At 41.2% G+C, this 15907-nt stretch overlaps 1 protein-coding gene across 1 annotated transcript in view; it reads left to right on the forward strand.

The window, feature by feature from the left end:
• The window catches only part of nav3 (neuron navigator 3), a 240426-nt gene that overhangs the window by 74784 nt on the left and 149735 nt on the right, over positions 1-15907 (forward strand). The window lies entirely within an intron of this gene.

The following is a 15907-nucleotide window of genomic DNA, read 5'->3' on the forward strand; positions in this document are numbered from 1 at the left end:
GCAGGTGACGGCAAGTTGCTCACTAACAAACAAGTCCGTGTGGATGAAAACATGACCTGCTTGTTGGCGGTAAGTATCTCCAACATCTGTTGGAGCCCATAAACAACAATTGCTCAATCGTGTTGGCACGCGATGCTGTCACTTGTCTGCAGCCCGATGGCATGGAAAAAGCTATGCGGTAATCATGTAATCCAAATACATTTGACTACCTCGGGCACTTGTCATTCATGTTCCTTTTGTGTTTGCGCCTCAAGTGCTGGTCGTAGGAAAACAAGTGTACCAAGCCTCAAGGTTTTTCCCTGCTCGCACAAGTTATCCCGCCAGCTGTTGATGTCGGACGGCGTCAGCAAAGCCTCAAGTCAAACACAGACCCCCCGCCCCCCCCCCCCCCTCTCCTCCCGCTCTTCCGTCACTCTTTCACTCGCCTTATTCCACTCGACCTTCAATCCTCACCTACGATCTAATACCGACATGCACATTCATGTCTTTGTTCACTTTCTATGGAGCCATTGTCCTCCATTGAACCGTTCTCTTTGTTTTAGAAAAGAACAGGGGAAAGTGGATGCGAAATCACCTTTCGCGAGTCTCTAACAGCTCATTGTGAATCTTCACACTTTGCGGCACGGGAGAGAAAGATCCCTTCCGGAAGGAGTTCTGTTCTGAATTCATCAATCCAACACCATGGTGCAAGAGCACCTGTGTTCGGTGTGCGTAATTGTCAATTGTGAGCCAAGGTCAATGCTAACAACACATTAGACGAGCAAAACGTAGCATTGAGGGGCAAGGCCGACCCTTACGCTGACTCTTTAATAAGCATTCGGGTAAATTACAGAAAATTGATGGCGCCTTTTACGAGCTGTTTGTGCTGCTTTTCTGATGTTGACTAATTTTTGCTCAAGGTGCCTACTGTATGTACCTTTCAAAATCAGTTCAATCAAATTCGTGTAGGGCTGCCATGCCATCCATGAGCTGATTATCATTCTTACTTTTAAATGAGGCAAGGGACTGTTGTGCTTTGCTGAACTGCGATCACAATCTGATCCGCTCGGCTTGAACGGCATGAAAAACGATGTCCCATCAAGCCCTATGTTTGTGTTTTCTGATTACAATCAAATTATTCGTTGAGCGCCTTCTGCTTGGACTTATGCTTCGTTAATTGGATCGCATGCTGAACAAAAAAAAAGGACTCGTGGAAGGAGTGGAAAAAAGCAAAGATAGGTCGGAAATTAAATTGGAAATAGGGCTTCATTATCTCTGGTGGGAGGGAATGAGCCTTGAATCGCCAGCTAATGCAGTCAGGTGTGCCGGAATGAATTTGCAGGGAGATAAAACTCTATTTACAAACAGAGCACATGAGGCATGTGTGTGTGTGTTTATGTTTGTGGAGGCTTGGCACAGGTCTCAACCCTATCCATAATCTGATTCCCCCCCTCGCTCTCTCACCACATGCATATCACTCAATGATCAGCGATCCATGCGTCCAATGCATCAATGCGCTCAGCGTGATGGATTATCTCCTCACGCAGCTTTCACATACATGCACACAAATATTGTGGAATGGAAATTTGGAGACATACAAGAGATCACAATAAGGAAATGTACATGCGTACGCTACATGAGGAACCACAGCAAAGAAGCTTTTTTTTTTTGGTCATGTGCAAAGTGAAATCTTTTGCCCAGCAACTTTGAATTTTTGAGCTTCGGGAGTAAAACACAAATCCTGATTTGACACTTTCCTCTTCAGCTGCCTGCAGGTAATTTCCTCGACCATTTCCCTCCAGTGAGCAAACACACTCCCTTAGGAATTATGGCAGCTACCTTTTTCTATGCTCGTATTCTGACCACCAAAGGCTAAGCAGCCAAAAAGCAATTTTCTCTCCCTAAAACTTTGAAATCTGTAAATAATGTTGCGATTGTACTGTTTTCCCTCTATTGTATCACTTCCTGATTACACACATTCTGAGGTACACGTTATGAAATGTTTTTTGGTTTTTTTAAATGCTATTTGTTAGCAGCTAAAAAGAGAAAAACCAAGATTGAGGGTGAATGCTCAGCAGGGAATGATTACATGGAATATGACAAATGACTTTGTGTAGCACACGTTTGTGTGGATTAAACGTTGCCTATGACACAACTCGCTAGGTTAGCTTCAGGACCACTATACAGTAGTGCCTTGAGATACGAGTGGCCCGACTTACATGTTTTTCGAGATAGGAGTCGTCGTTCGGTCGATTTCTTTGCTTTTGAGCATGGTGGCAGTGAACTCAATCACTTCACAACAAGCAGCACTTTGGCAGATAGTGAACAATTCTTCACATAAAAGGCTCCAAGCTGTTTAATGCCACTCACAGTTGAAGGTAATTGCCAGACTAAATTTAAAACAAAGAGAATTACACGTATAAAAAAAAACACATCGCTTTGCTGTAAGTCAGCTCGGTTAATGCTAACAAACAATGTAAAACACCACAGACGAGCTAACAAATGGGATCTTTTGGCGGTGTTATAATGCTTTAAGCAACAAATGTTGGAACACAAACGATGCAGCAGCATATGCAGACAGACAATACTCTCAGGCATATATTCTTTATCTTCTGCAAAAATGACTAATATTACTGCTGTAGTTAATATCACTTAAAGTAATTCTAAAACTCTCCTTCGATTGTGTCTCCATGACTGTATTATACTACCCCCCAGTGGCAGAGTCACACATACCAGAAAGAGCAACAATGAATTAATCATGATGCACATTTTGGTTAATTCTTTTTGCTTTCCAATTAATTATGTTATTACTGTATGTTTGAGCTGTAGTTTCCTGACTGAAAAAAATAAATAAACTGTTTTTTTTTTTTGGGGAGGCTGAAACGGATTAGTGGCATTTCCATTCATTCCAATGGTGAAAGATGATTTGAGATACAAGTGTTTTTGGGTAACGAGCATGCTCACGGAACAAATTAAAAACGCATCTGTACATGGATGGATCCTTCAATAATGTACAACGAAATGTATCTGGTCAAACCCCATGATGCATGTGTGCTTCATAAGGTTTTTCGTCCACTTGGCAATGGGAATTATTTTCATAACTTCACATGATTCTCAGTGTATTTGAGTAATGGTAACCATGGGACAAAGCTAATCCGCTTAATCGGTCTAGGAAACCATCACCCGATGCAACTAAAAATAAGCCAGTTCATCAACAATCAATAATTAGGCCAAGACAATAAATGAGTTGCAGGCCTCCCCCATGCGGCGCACGTGTGACAAAAGTCACAGCTGCATTGCAGGAATAAATATTTAGGTCAGTGGCTGACAAGGCAAGAGATGAACACTAATGCTATTAATATTTGCTATTAACCTCTTGTGAACGTATGTAATTAATTCCGACGCAGCATCCCTGTAAATTTTCAGCTTTTGCTAAAAGTAGACTGACTTGCGAAATGCATGTAGTGGGGATTGCAGTGATATTTAGAGTCCATATACAATATGTAAGGTACAACATAGCGTTTGCTGGCTTTGGAGTTTTTCAGTTTGCTGTTGGTCATCAGAACAGAGGCTGGCTAGTCCATTATCTAGGTCAGTGTGTGTTTGTTTTCCATTCATTTCGCGAAAGAACAATGTGAGTATGTGCACACAAAGGAGCCGTAACTTAAAAATACCCTCTCGTGAACTGAAACTGAATTTAGATGCATCACGTTCTCTTACTACCACTTAGCAATCTGGCTGAGTGAAAGAGCCATGATCTGATGTGGTTAGAACCGGAGTAGCCAGAATTGTTCTCAATTAGGAATACCGTTACTTTCGAATACTTTTACTGAAATAAAAGTAAAGAGCAGTCCTCCAGATAATTACTTAAGAGCAGCTGAGATAGACATAAACGATAGCGCATGACATAGCTTTTCTTTTTTATAGTCCCTTGATCCATTTTCTACTGCTTATTCTCAGTGGGGTCACAGGTGAGCTGGAGCCTGTAAGGTACTTAAAGATTTCTGCCATGTTTCACATAAAAGAATTGCTTTGAAAACGTTGCTTCTGTGTGGCTCTGCAGAGACTGTCTATGGTCATGTGACTGCCTGGCTCTGTTTAATTGATGGAGTCAAACTACACTAGTAATTACGCTGGGTTGGTGAAATTGAGTCATGTGACACAAGTCTCTCTGACAAAACAAAATCAATTGTGTGAGCAATAATAAATGCTTGTCCAGTAAGTCAAAGTAAAAAGTATGTAATGCATTAAATCTACTCTGACAAGTACAATTAATCCAAAAAGTTACTGACGTAATTGTAATGGAGTGAAGGTATCTTGTTACTACCCACCTCTGGTTTGAACACAGCCATTGTACTGGATATGATTTTCATTCTGTGGATAGGGAAAACAAGCAGTGACATTGTGTGGCCACCCAGCTATTTACCATTGGGGAATTATCCGTGCTTTGACGTGTCTCTCTCTGCATTCACTGGTTTCAATACATTAATATGTCATGGGCTGCACTGCATTTGCAGTCACTCTTTTCTTTGCTGGGAAAGTCAGAATTATTGGAAAAAGTAGCACGAAATAACATTGAGTTGACTATCGAGTTCACTTTTCTGCAGATGGCGAGTCCATAAGTTCAATTTCATAACCCACTGAACACCGGGAGTGGGTGACACAGCTCACAGGAGCTATTTTTTCACTCTTGATAATGGTATCATCTACTCAGAGTCCGGTTCACTTCTAACGCCCGTGACCTCAGGCCATGTCAAAGGCTCATTAAAGTTTGTAAGTCCACTTGATTGGCAGCTCATTGTTTGCTTGGAAACAACCTTCAATATCTTCTATTTTATGTTGGATATCATTCAAAATTCTTCCTTTGATATAGCACAGTCAACCAACCAATAGATTGGTTTGAGAACTATGAAGAGCCTCAACGGACGCAGTCGACACCAAATCTCATGTAGTCCTGTCACTTCATAGGGATCAAGTATGCTCTCGATACGCCAAAGCTCTGATGTCACTCGTTTCAATTCAGCGAGCAACATCTTAACCGTCACGGGCTCCTACCGCAGGACGTCCGCCAAGACAGCAACAGTGGTGAGCATGGTTGTGTCAGAAGGCTAACAACTGCATCTCTCAGATGGCCCACTCAAGCGTATTCCTTATAGAACGTCTTGTCCTCAGAAAGACAGGATGATACGCAATTGCTTTGACTGGATAAGTGACATTCTTTCAAATAAGACTGCTTAAAATTCGGGAGGAAAAAAAGAGTGCACTCTTGTGGATCAGCCCAGTAGATTTGAGATGATGACATCAAATATTCGAGATTGGTAAACCATCCGTGGGCCGATGCAAATTAGAGTCCCATCTGTCAGCGTGCCCTGTAACAAAATTGTCACGGTTAAACTCTGAGACATACTCAGCAGATATTGCTGAACAGACATTACTAATCAACCTACTCATCCAGCCTCACAACCCATTTATACCGTATGGAACCATTTTATGTAACAAGGGAGCAGAAGATCAGAATGTGATAATCTGTCCAGATGTATTGCCTGACATGTTTGTCCAGCTTGACCTTTGTGTCCTCAATTTGTCATTGCAAATCTCTGTGTAATAGATTCTTAGGCCACTGTGACACTGAACATCATGTTTCTATCTGTGTGGAGGATATTGAATAAAAGGAAAAGACTGGAGCACGCTCCATTCATTGACTCCTTAATTCACCCGCCCACCAGTTTGTGCTCTTAAATTGTCAGTTTTTCTAATAATCCTTTTAGAATGTGAGTTAACAGCGAGGTATAAAGGGCTTTTTTTCTTTTCTTTTTTTTTTTTTTTTTGCTTGTTAGTTCAAATGCATCATGAAACGTAATTAACAGGAATAATAGCTATGTTACATGCTCCCTGGAGAAAGATGAGACATATTGCAAAAAGAGGAAAATCACACAGATGTATATAAAAGTAAAGCGGCCACTTAATTTCCACAGCAGTTAAACAGAGGCTTTTTGTAAGAATAACACTGCTACAGAGAATTATTTTTCCTCTCGTCAGCCGTTGCCTACAGGAAGAACTCTGGCCGTTGCTTTGTTGACATTTTCACAGCCCTTCACTTAGACCAGAGCCAACCGTCCCCACACAGCGGTTCAGCGAAGGACAGCCGCAAAATGAACGAGTAACAAACCACAGATATCAACTGGAAGGCCTCTGTTCTCAGAACGCCAAAGAGCGAGCAAGCCGAAATAAAACGTTTCCCAGCTTCTGTTGAAAGAAAACTGTAAACGTTCAGTCTTCCTTTTTTCATCTTTGTTTGTGTGGTTCTGAGTATGTTTGAGGAAATTATTCGGTGTGTACAAACGCTGGATTTTTTTTTTGTCTCCAAATACCCGGAAGCCTCCTTCCTCCCCCTTAGTTCTATTCCCCCCCAGTGTACTAAGTGAATGATATCAACAAGGCATGATTAAATAAACGTTTATTGACTCACAGACCACTGCACTTCCCTGAATGCTTTTGGACTCCAACCATTGCACTTCTCTGAATTGAGACGGCATACTTCCATATTCTCGAAGCAGTTGAAAGGAATGGCATGAGACAGCAATCAGGTTATTATTCTCGAGACATGTAATGCAATGACACTTTACGATGACGAAGTGTCCACTGCATCTGACGGAGATTCCCCATTCCATCAACTTAATTGATCCATGGTTGCCAACTAATCGGTGGAGAGTGCATTATATTCTGCGCTGCAGTCTGATCCGATGACTGCTGCGAAATGCTGATGACTGGCAAAACAGTGCTCATAGTACAACCCTGCTGCAACCATGACGTAAATTGAAGTATGAAGTCATGCAAGGTATTGAATTATGCGGACATTGTGTGAATCGATCGTGGGAGCATTTTGTGTCCTCATTGTGGCTTAATAGCAGCATTTACAATGGTGAAATGATGCTAGTGAAATAAAGTAATGACTGAGTGATTCAGGTTTTTTTATGGTCATTGACATCTTTAGGCTTTTAAGTATAATCACTATTTGTAATTATTCAGTGTTGATTTATCTCTCTTCTAAGGACAACAGTAGCTCAGCCTTTGCAGCAAAAGTATCATTTTGATTGGAAAAGAGTACAGTAGAGTTAAATCCAGTACATTGGAACCGCGGTTTTTGTATGCCCTAGTTTTCGTATGATTCAGTTTTCAACTATTTTTGGAACAAATTTTGTCCCGGTTTTCATACCGGGTTTTCTGCTCATTTTTCGAATAAAAAAAAAAAAATCCCATGACTCGATCATGCATTACCCAAAGAAAGTGTTGGGAAACTGTTATTATAATAGTATGCTTTTATTTGGAAGGCCTGACTTTTGACAGGATGTTACGCCGACGTTTCTCTAACTTGTCCCAGTTTTGCCAAGCAGATGGGAGGGCTTGTTATTGCTTTGAGTTTTTATTAAAAGCTCGCATTGTGGAATTCACCTTGCCGTCTGTTAAATCCCTTTTAAACAACTTACGACTGAAAGTTCTAAGTGCCAGCCATATGATAAAGAAGGTGAGAAACACTATAGAATTTAAAAAAAGAACTAGGCTCATCTTTGTTCTCTGTGACCCTGAACAGGATAAGTGATGTGGATGCAAATCTTCTAATTTTTGACTGTAGTCCTTGCACACATGGGCTAGATTTGCCTTGTTCTGACTTGGACTAACATATTTTAGCGGCTCAGTCTTGGAAAAGATTAGCTCCCACTGTGTTGACCCTTCACATTGTGCCCATTTAGTCATGCTATTATTTATTTATTTTTTCATTTGCATACACACTAAGAAGAAAAGCCTGCCTATATGTATTGATAATCAAAGCTAGGGGCATCAAAATATTGACTAAAATGTCAGATTTTGTAGATGCCGTTTCAACTGTCAAGCATAACTGACAATCTTTTGCTGATCCAGAGCCCCGTCCAACCTGTTTACGGTCAGTCAAAAAGTTGCTCTGTCAACTGAAATGCAGAATATAGCAGGCAAATAGACATTGTGGGAACAAAGTGGAAAGAAAGAACCATGATTCCTGAGAAACATCTCCATTGGGATCTGATGTATGGCGCTTGCATGCTTCCCAACTGTGCCCCTGCAAATGGCGCTTTAATGGCGTTCCACTCACAAGCCCTAAACTACAGTGCGGGGCCGACAGCTTCAGCCCGCAGCTGGGAAACTTCTGCAACTGCTCTCACCCGCGACACCAAAATGGCCAGTTGATCCTCTGCATTCAGGATCTCAAATTTAATACCACCTCAAAGCAAACAAAAAGAAAAACCGAGCAAGCCATGTTGCAAAACAACAGATGTTTTTCCAACAGTAGTTATCACACTTGGACAGGTTTCAGTAAGTGGTTTGTCCTTGTTTAGTCTGTGACCTCATGACAGCGGTCTGTCAGACCAGCATCAGCATCCATCTTGGCTCTTGGCGTCTCTGCGCGTTGCTTTTGTTGGGCCGCATAGAGCCACATTACAGCTGCTCTTAAGCCTTGGCTCTCTAATTTACTGGACTCCCGAAAGTGTCTTTTGTGATCCCTCGATTCTGTTCTTACAGTAATAGTGGCAAAACGTTTGGCTGTAGGCCTACAGTGCAAGCCAGACACCTACGAGAAACTACTTCATGTGCGGATTTTGACTGATTGGTTAGGTGACACCATTGGCATTTCAACTCCAGACTGTTTTCTGCTTCCCATAATTGCAGTTATGGCTGCTATATAATGATGGTGTCTGTTTTTAACAGTTGAGAGAATTATGAGTCCTGTCTGTTCCTGCTGTATCAATTGATGTCATTTTTGATGCCTCGGCGCACCGCTGACATTACATCTGATTGTTTGTGACCAGCCCGTGGATTAGGATTTTTTTATGATGTTTTTAATCCCCCTTTATTTTTCGATCCCAGCACCAAAGGCAGCCTTTCATGGGAATGATAAAAGCGTTAGAGTTAGCTTTGAGGGCCTATTGGCACGCTTTCACCAAAAGCCACAGCAGATGTCGGGCTGTTTGTTCTTTATTGATTGATTGGCAATAGCCTGCATGCCACATAAATGCCTGAATGGCTCAAAGAGACACGAATAGTGAGGGGAATCCCTGCCTCTTTAACTAAATGAATGACCAAAACAGAAAAGATGATGATTCACCTACAGTAAATTGCTGCCGCGGACTGAGATTTTGAGTCACCAGCTTCACTTAAAAATCCATTAACTTTCGGAGATGCACAAAGGACACTCAACCACAAGTTTTAAACTGTATCAGTGCATGTTTTTGAGTCTGCGAGGCCATTTTGGTTGCCAGAATGAGACTACTGCCAGTAAAACACTCCAAAGGTTCAGAAGTTGTGGGGAAACGGGACAAGTTTAGTCCGAGTTAAAACTGCAATAAAATCATTTTGTCTATTGCTTCCGCAATGTGGTAAAAGGGACCATGATACATTTGGCTTTCGCCATGGGCTCTGTGGTAGAGAACTGTAACATTTGCAGGCTTGCAATGTCATAAGTAGTAATGATGGTGCACGAGAGCACAACAGGGCACAGTTGGTAATTTTTAAGGGTAAAAATATACTATTGTAACTTGACAATTTGCAAGGTTATTATTTACCATGCACTGCACATCATGGATTATCCCTCAATAAGCAAAGTGGCAACCAAACATTGAGCAATCAAAAATGCCATTTCTTATCACATGAGCTTCCACAACAAAAAAATGGGTTTCTAGGAACAAAGTGACATCTGGCCATCGGCCGCCAAGCCGTACCAATACAGTATATACAGTTTATATACTGTATATTCAGTTTTACAATAATACTTAACTATATTTGTAATTTCATATGTACCTGGGGCTACAAAGCGAAGCATGGAGAGTGTCACCAAAATGCATACTCTCTTCTTTATTTCTCGCCTCTTTCCTCTCTTTATATTATTATAATTTGGTTATGTTGCCGAGGACAATCTGCCTCTTCCTTGACAATTGCACCATGTTGTTTGTGGTTTGATGAAAAATAATACGGTATAGAACGGCATACGTTTTCGAGCAGAACCACAGTGTTTGCAGTTTCTCCCTTGCAGCAAGTTGGTGATATGTGAGAGGGTCAATTGCCTGGTGTACGGGTGTGTGTCATTGTTCTTCTTTTCGTTTTTCTTTTTGTTTTTGTGACTGTCCAGTTCAGTTGTGTTCGGCCGTGTCGCTTGATGTACAGCGGGTCTTGAACAGTTGAATTTGAACTACTGGACCAAAATTGTAGCCACACAGCATTTTAGTGTTCATGGTGTGATAGCTGCCCAACATTTTTTTGCAATCCATTCTATCAACAGCACAGGACGCACGCCTGTCAGACGGCATGATTCGTCCTCTCAATCAGATCTGATTTACCGTCAAAGCTTTATCGGTGTCAGGAAACAAGTTGGCAGGGAAACAATGCCGTAGTGTTGTTGTCCTCTGTTGTGACACTTCTCCCTGTTACCTTTGACAACTGTGAGCTTGCATGCTTTTGTAGGTTGATATACGCACCTCCTGCTGAGTGTCTTTGGCAATTTGAATCGCACTGGCTGGCGTTGTTTTACTTTTCAAAGTCGTGCCAACACACACCAAGTGTCAGTCAACTCCGCCTTGTACTTCCATGTCGAAACGTCTGGTTGCCTGGATGCAAGCCTATTCCCTTTTTAGAGCACATAGCCTATATAAAAGAGTCCATGTTTCTATTTTGATTTGGGGGGGAAATTGAGGAGGAATTATTCAGGCAGCATGGGGGAGTCATTACTCAAATCTATTCCGGGAAAGTGTTGTGCTCAGCAGCCACTTGAGGAGATGAAAGGAACCCCTGCTTTTTTTGGGATCGCCGATAGTTTCATAACTTTTGTCTTTTTAGCGATTGTTGACCATCAATTTTCTACAGTGCTTGCCCTCCTTTGGGGAAGCTGTGGCTTATCCCAGCTGACATTGGGCCCTGGACGGGTCCCCAACCAGCGTACCTATGCAAACCAGCGTTCACACTCACATTCACAGCTATGGGCAATTTAGAGTCTTCAATGAGCCAAACATGCATGAGGGCAACCCCATGCAAATCCCAAACTTTAGAACTGTGAGGTAGACGTGCTAACCACTAGTGCAGCATGCTGCACTAGTGGTTAAATGTGGTTAAATTGCCTACCTTAAATGTGAAAAAACACGTATTGGAATATAAATGTACCACAAACTGTGATCCCAAAACACTTTAATATCATTTCAAACTCATCATACAACATTACTCTAAAAAATAAATGCTGTGCTGATCTCAAATCCAAAGCAATGCATATCTACAGGTATCTGTTAGTAATGAAAGTCGTTTACCAACCTGAATTTCACAGACAAGCTCGGTGAGACCATCTTCCATGCCTACCCGTTGAAAAATGTACGGACTTGACAAATCTATTATAAACATCCACTGCATTTAATGCGTGAACAGTTGAAGCTAAAGATTAGCTATCGGAGTATGTGTGATGATAGGTAGTATAGTGTGTGTCGCAATTGTAAGAAAAGATGTGGCAGTTTATGGAGTTAAAAGCCACTGAAGTCAGTGTTGCCCATGGCACAATTTATAGTTGTATATATTGTAAATACTTTTTTTTGTTTGCCATCAGTAGCCCTTTTTCAGTCATGTTTTTGTTGTTTTATACTTTTGAGGTGTTACAAAACACAAATTATGAGTATCAAAGTTCCTGTTCTGCTTGACATGTTTTTTTTTTTTCACAAAAAAGTTTTCTCTGCTTTTTGGTTGGAAACCAGTTTTTGGTGAAACCAACCCTTGTTCTACTGCTTATTAAAAAAGAACTGAAACAAGCTTTTTTCCTGCTGAAAGAGGAGAATGTACTCTTTCTGTTGGTGCATATATTATCACAGAACACAATATTCTGTGGGTCTTGGACGTTTGGTCAAAATGCTCTAAAATGGCTGGCAATATGGGGACTCTGCTTTAAGAATAACTGACTGACGGTGAATGAGTTAATTGCCACTCAGCACAGCAAAAACACACACATGATGCGAGAACTCTCCACAATCTCAGCTAACAAGCCAGGCTAAACTTAGCTCCTCCCCACAAAGATCATGATCTCTTAGTCAAGATGTGTCATGTCAATATACTTCTTTGACACAATGCTAGCTCGGGCTTTGGTGCCAACTTGTGGCACCTAGGGCAATACAGAAAGAATTGAGAAAAATGTGAAAAGGTTTTTTTTTCTGTGAATTTGTGAATAGGGAACTACAAATAGGCAGTTCACAGTACTGCTAAATGCAAATTGTAGTATTTCTGTTTGAAGGCATGATTGAAAAGTCAATAGTAACAGGTACACCCGTGCAATCAAAAGCCCTGCCTTCACACAGAAAAATGTCCAGTTTTGATACTGTCAGACGGGTACTTGTTTAACAATGTTTATTATTGGTTGCTTTAGTGGTGTAGAACTACGCTACATCATACTGAAATATGGTCTCTCTAAGGCAGAATGCAAATCATGTATTTGTATAACATCTGTATTCCTCTTAAATGTTCAACAGTATGATTTACCCCCCCCACTCCCCCATCTGCAACTAAGAACACTCTTGATTGACACAATTCAAAAGAGAAAAAAGAGGCGGGTGATTTTGACTGCCTTCACTGTGGTGGTCACACACACACACACACACACGCGCGCGCACACCTATAAATGGTGCAGTGAGCCAAAGCCTGTGATGCACAAGGCGCTACGAAGGCGGTCCTTTTCGTGCGTGTCAATTCATGCTAAAACTGTGGAGAGAATTCAGAAGGGGAGCTCATTTCCCTCCGGTTTCCTCGCAACGATCACCAACATTTTGCTCCATAATTGTTTACATCTGTCCCATTCCAACAAAAATATATTACAAAAACATTTCAATGTCCCGGTGGCCTCTGGATCTTTTGGCAGCGGATGAGAGAGGCCATCCAAAACTGCGGCCAAGCTTCGCTCCACTGCACCAGCAGTTCTCTCCTCTTCCTCATCAAGGTCCCGTTGTATTGGAATGTTCGTTCTATCCATTTGACTCGTCAATATTGTCACGCTTAAAGTGAGATGCATTGCAGACACAAGCATCCTTAGATTGTGATGCAGAGTATTATTAATATTATTACATTTGTCACGAGGCGATAAAACGGATTTATTGCCCTATCATTTATTGCCTGTTTCCTCTTAAATGTTAAACGATTGAAACAGCGGTTATGAACAAAGATGGACAGACGATGGGAACTTGTTCTGTGGGGAAAAAAAAAGACTCATATTGTTTCATTTTGGGCAAACTCAAGACATCTCATACTTAAAATTCTCTTGAAAAGCTGAATTATGCCAGAATACCAATGAATGAGCTTGAACATCAGATGGCCCCAATGTAGGGCGACTGTAACAGGCAAAAGTGAAAATGCAGGGTGTTACTCAAAGTACAAATTCATTCATTCATTCACTTTTAACACCAAGTACCACCTAAAAATACAAGTACCAGCATAATAACCAACATTAAGATACAGTAACATAGGACCTCTTCATCAAAACTAAGAAGTTGAATTCCTAAAAACGATATTTTTTATTGTAAGCATTGTGCAGAGTTTGAACATTAATACAGCTCTTAACAATGCGGAACTAAAAAAACTACTTCATGATTTGATTGAAATGTATTGCACATAAGAGTGAGATAAAAATTGTACTTTTTTGTACATTTTTGAAAACAAACAGTTAAAGATGAACGGCAAATGTATTATACTTAAAAGTTAAATACAACTAAACTGCACTTAAAGATTTTACTGCACTAGATTTAAAAAAGTTTGAAACAGGCTGTATGAATAGCTGTAAGCTCAATCCTCTTTGTGTTTTAAATATCGTAAATTGTATTTTTATTTATGATTCTTTGGCGTACAACGAGAGAGAGCCCACGTACCACAAGTAGTATTCGTACCACACTGTCCTCGGCAAATGAAATTCGGCTTAATGCTGAACAATTAAAAGATTAATTTGATCAATTTGCCTTCGTCTATGATTATTTTTTTGGGCCATGTCCAAATTTGTGTTCCGTAATTGTATACATTTCTTGAAGATGCACACTGCACACACTTGTTTTGATTGTCATTTTATATCCTAACACACAAAATGGCTTTTTATTGCAAATGAAGATCATTCTTCACCCTGAAAAAAGAAAAAAAGTTGACAGTTTAAAAAGAGTTTATACATTTTGTTGACTTTGAGATCTTTTGAGCGAGAATTTGAAATTTTCGGAACACCCTGTACATCCTTCAAGCGACACCTTTTGCAGATCGATGCCAAACTGTTTCTTCCTTGAGTAAATGCATCTGACTCTCAATGTTTTCAGTTTTTTTGTTTTTTGGGGAAATCTTGCTAACAGCCATAAGACTCTTCAATCAAAACAAGCCCCCTGTGCTTTTCGTCCTTATTGCTACGCAAGTGTCTCACTCAACACTCCAACATGTGTAAGAGCTTTTGAGTGTTTTGTAGTTGTTCTGAATTGCATTGTGGCGTCCCACAGCGGGGCTCCGGTGTCAGGCCCCACTTTGGAAAAGCCCCTTTTTCAGCCTTCTGGGAGTTTGCTTTAATGCCTCTCTCCCACCAATATGTTTTCACAAAAAACCTCTTGCATTTCTCAAGTGTCGCTCAGAGGAGCTGGCTAAAAAGTGGCGACCAATGCATCTTGGGCTTCAAAAAGTGAGCAGTTACAAAATGTGAGCGATGTGTGAGCAGGAAAGAATGTGGAGGAGTTCCAACATGTGCGGCTCCAAGCATTCATAAGTCGGTTCTTTTCCTTCTCTCATTTACTTTAAATCGCTTTTGTTTTTATTGGCATGCCATCAGAGGTCATTAATACCAGGATACTAATTATCTTTCATACCATGTGTTGCTTCTTTCTATGGTGTGTATCTTTTCGTGCAATCCTCTTTGAGGATAATTCCGAGTGGCTCAGAATTCTGTCCCTCTCCATCAACATGTCAAACATCTTTGCCCTCAGGCTAGTCCGCAGGCTAAACTGCTGCAGTTTGAGTCACTTGTTGATTATAATTTAATACGAGTCTGTCACTCGCGGTAAAGGACACCCTGTTCAACATCAAACCATGTTTCATCTTGATCTGATCCATTTTTTTTATTCTTATCTAACATTCAGTGTACCATTCAAAATGTTTTTTTTCCCCACCTGGTCTGCATTCTACTTGCTTTTGTCTGTCCGCTTTTGCTTCCTCAACGTTTGACTCAATGGCAAGGCTTGTCACACCACGTTACATCCGAGCGGCCCGCTGAGACCAGGGATTAAGAGATTAATCTGGGCCCGTGTCCCCACCGGTATCACACAGACACCAGCGGGGGCAAACGCCTTTCCGTCGCATATGTCCATGCCCCTCACAGCCAGGGCGCTAGGCCGAGCGGGAAACATTTCCCACTCGGAAAGGGTGGCTTCCGAGCCGGCCGCAATTCCAGCCGACCTCTCACCAAGCCCTACGGGGAATTATCCGCTTTCAGAGTGGTACAACACTGTGACATTCGTTTCCACGGGGCACTGTCGTCTGCGGGACTGTCATTTTAGAATTTAAAAGGCTGTGTTGTGGGCTGGGAGCGTGGTTTGCTCGTATAGACTTAGATATAAGTATATGCTTGACTCTGAGTATTCTGTGTGCTGCTGTTTACTGCCTCGACCTCTTTTTCTTGTTCCTCTTGTACATGTCATTTGGCATGGAAGCTATTTTGTATGCAGGGATCAGAAGAAACTATGGAAATCCATGATCTTATCAATATTGTATTGTACTGCTATCATAGAGCATATGAAGTCATATGGGGGCCCCCAAAAGGGAGCAATAAACCAATCTGTGTGTGTTTTTACCATATTTAGATGCTTTAACAGTCAGTTTTCTACACTTTTTCCATTACTTGGTCCAGTTTCATATGTTGTGTTTG

This window comes from Phyllopteryx taeniolatus, chromosome 22 (genome assembly GCF_024500385.1).
Source record: "Phyllopteryx taeniolatus isolate TA_2022b chromosome 22, UOR_Ptae_1.2, whole genome shotgun sequence".
In the NCBI taxonomy this organism is placed as follows: Eukaryota; Metazoa; Chordata; class Actinopteri; order Syngnathiformes; family Syngnathidae; genus Phyllopteryx; species Phyllopteryx taeniolatus.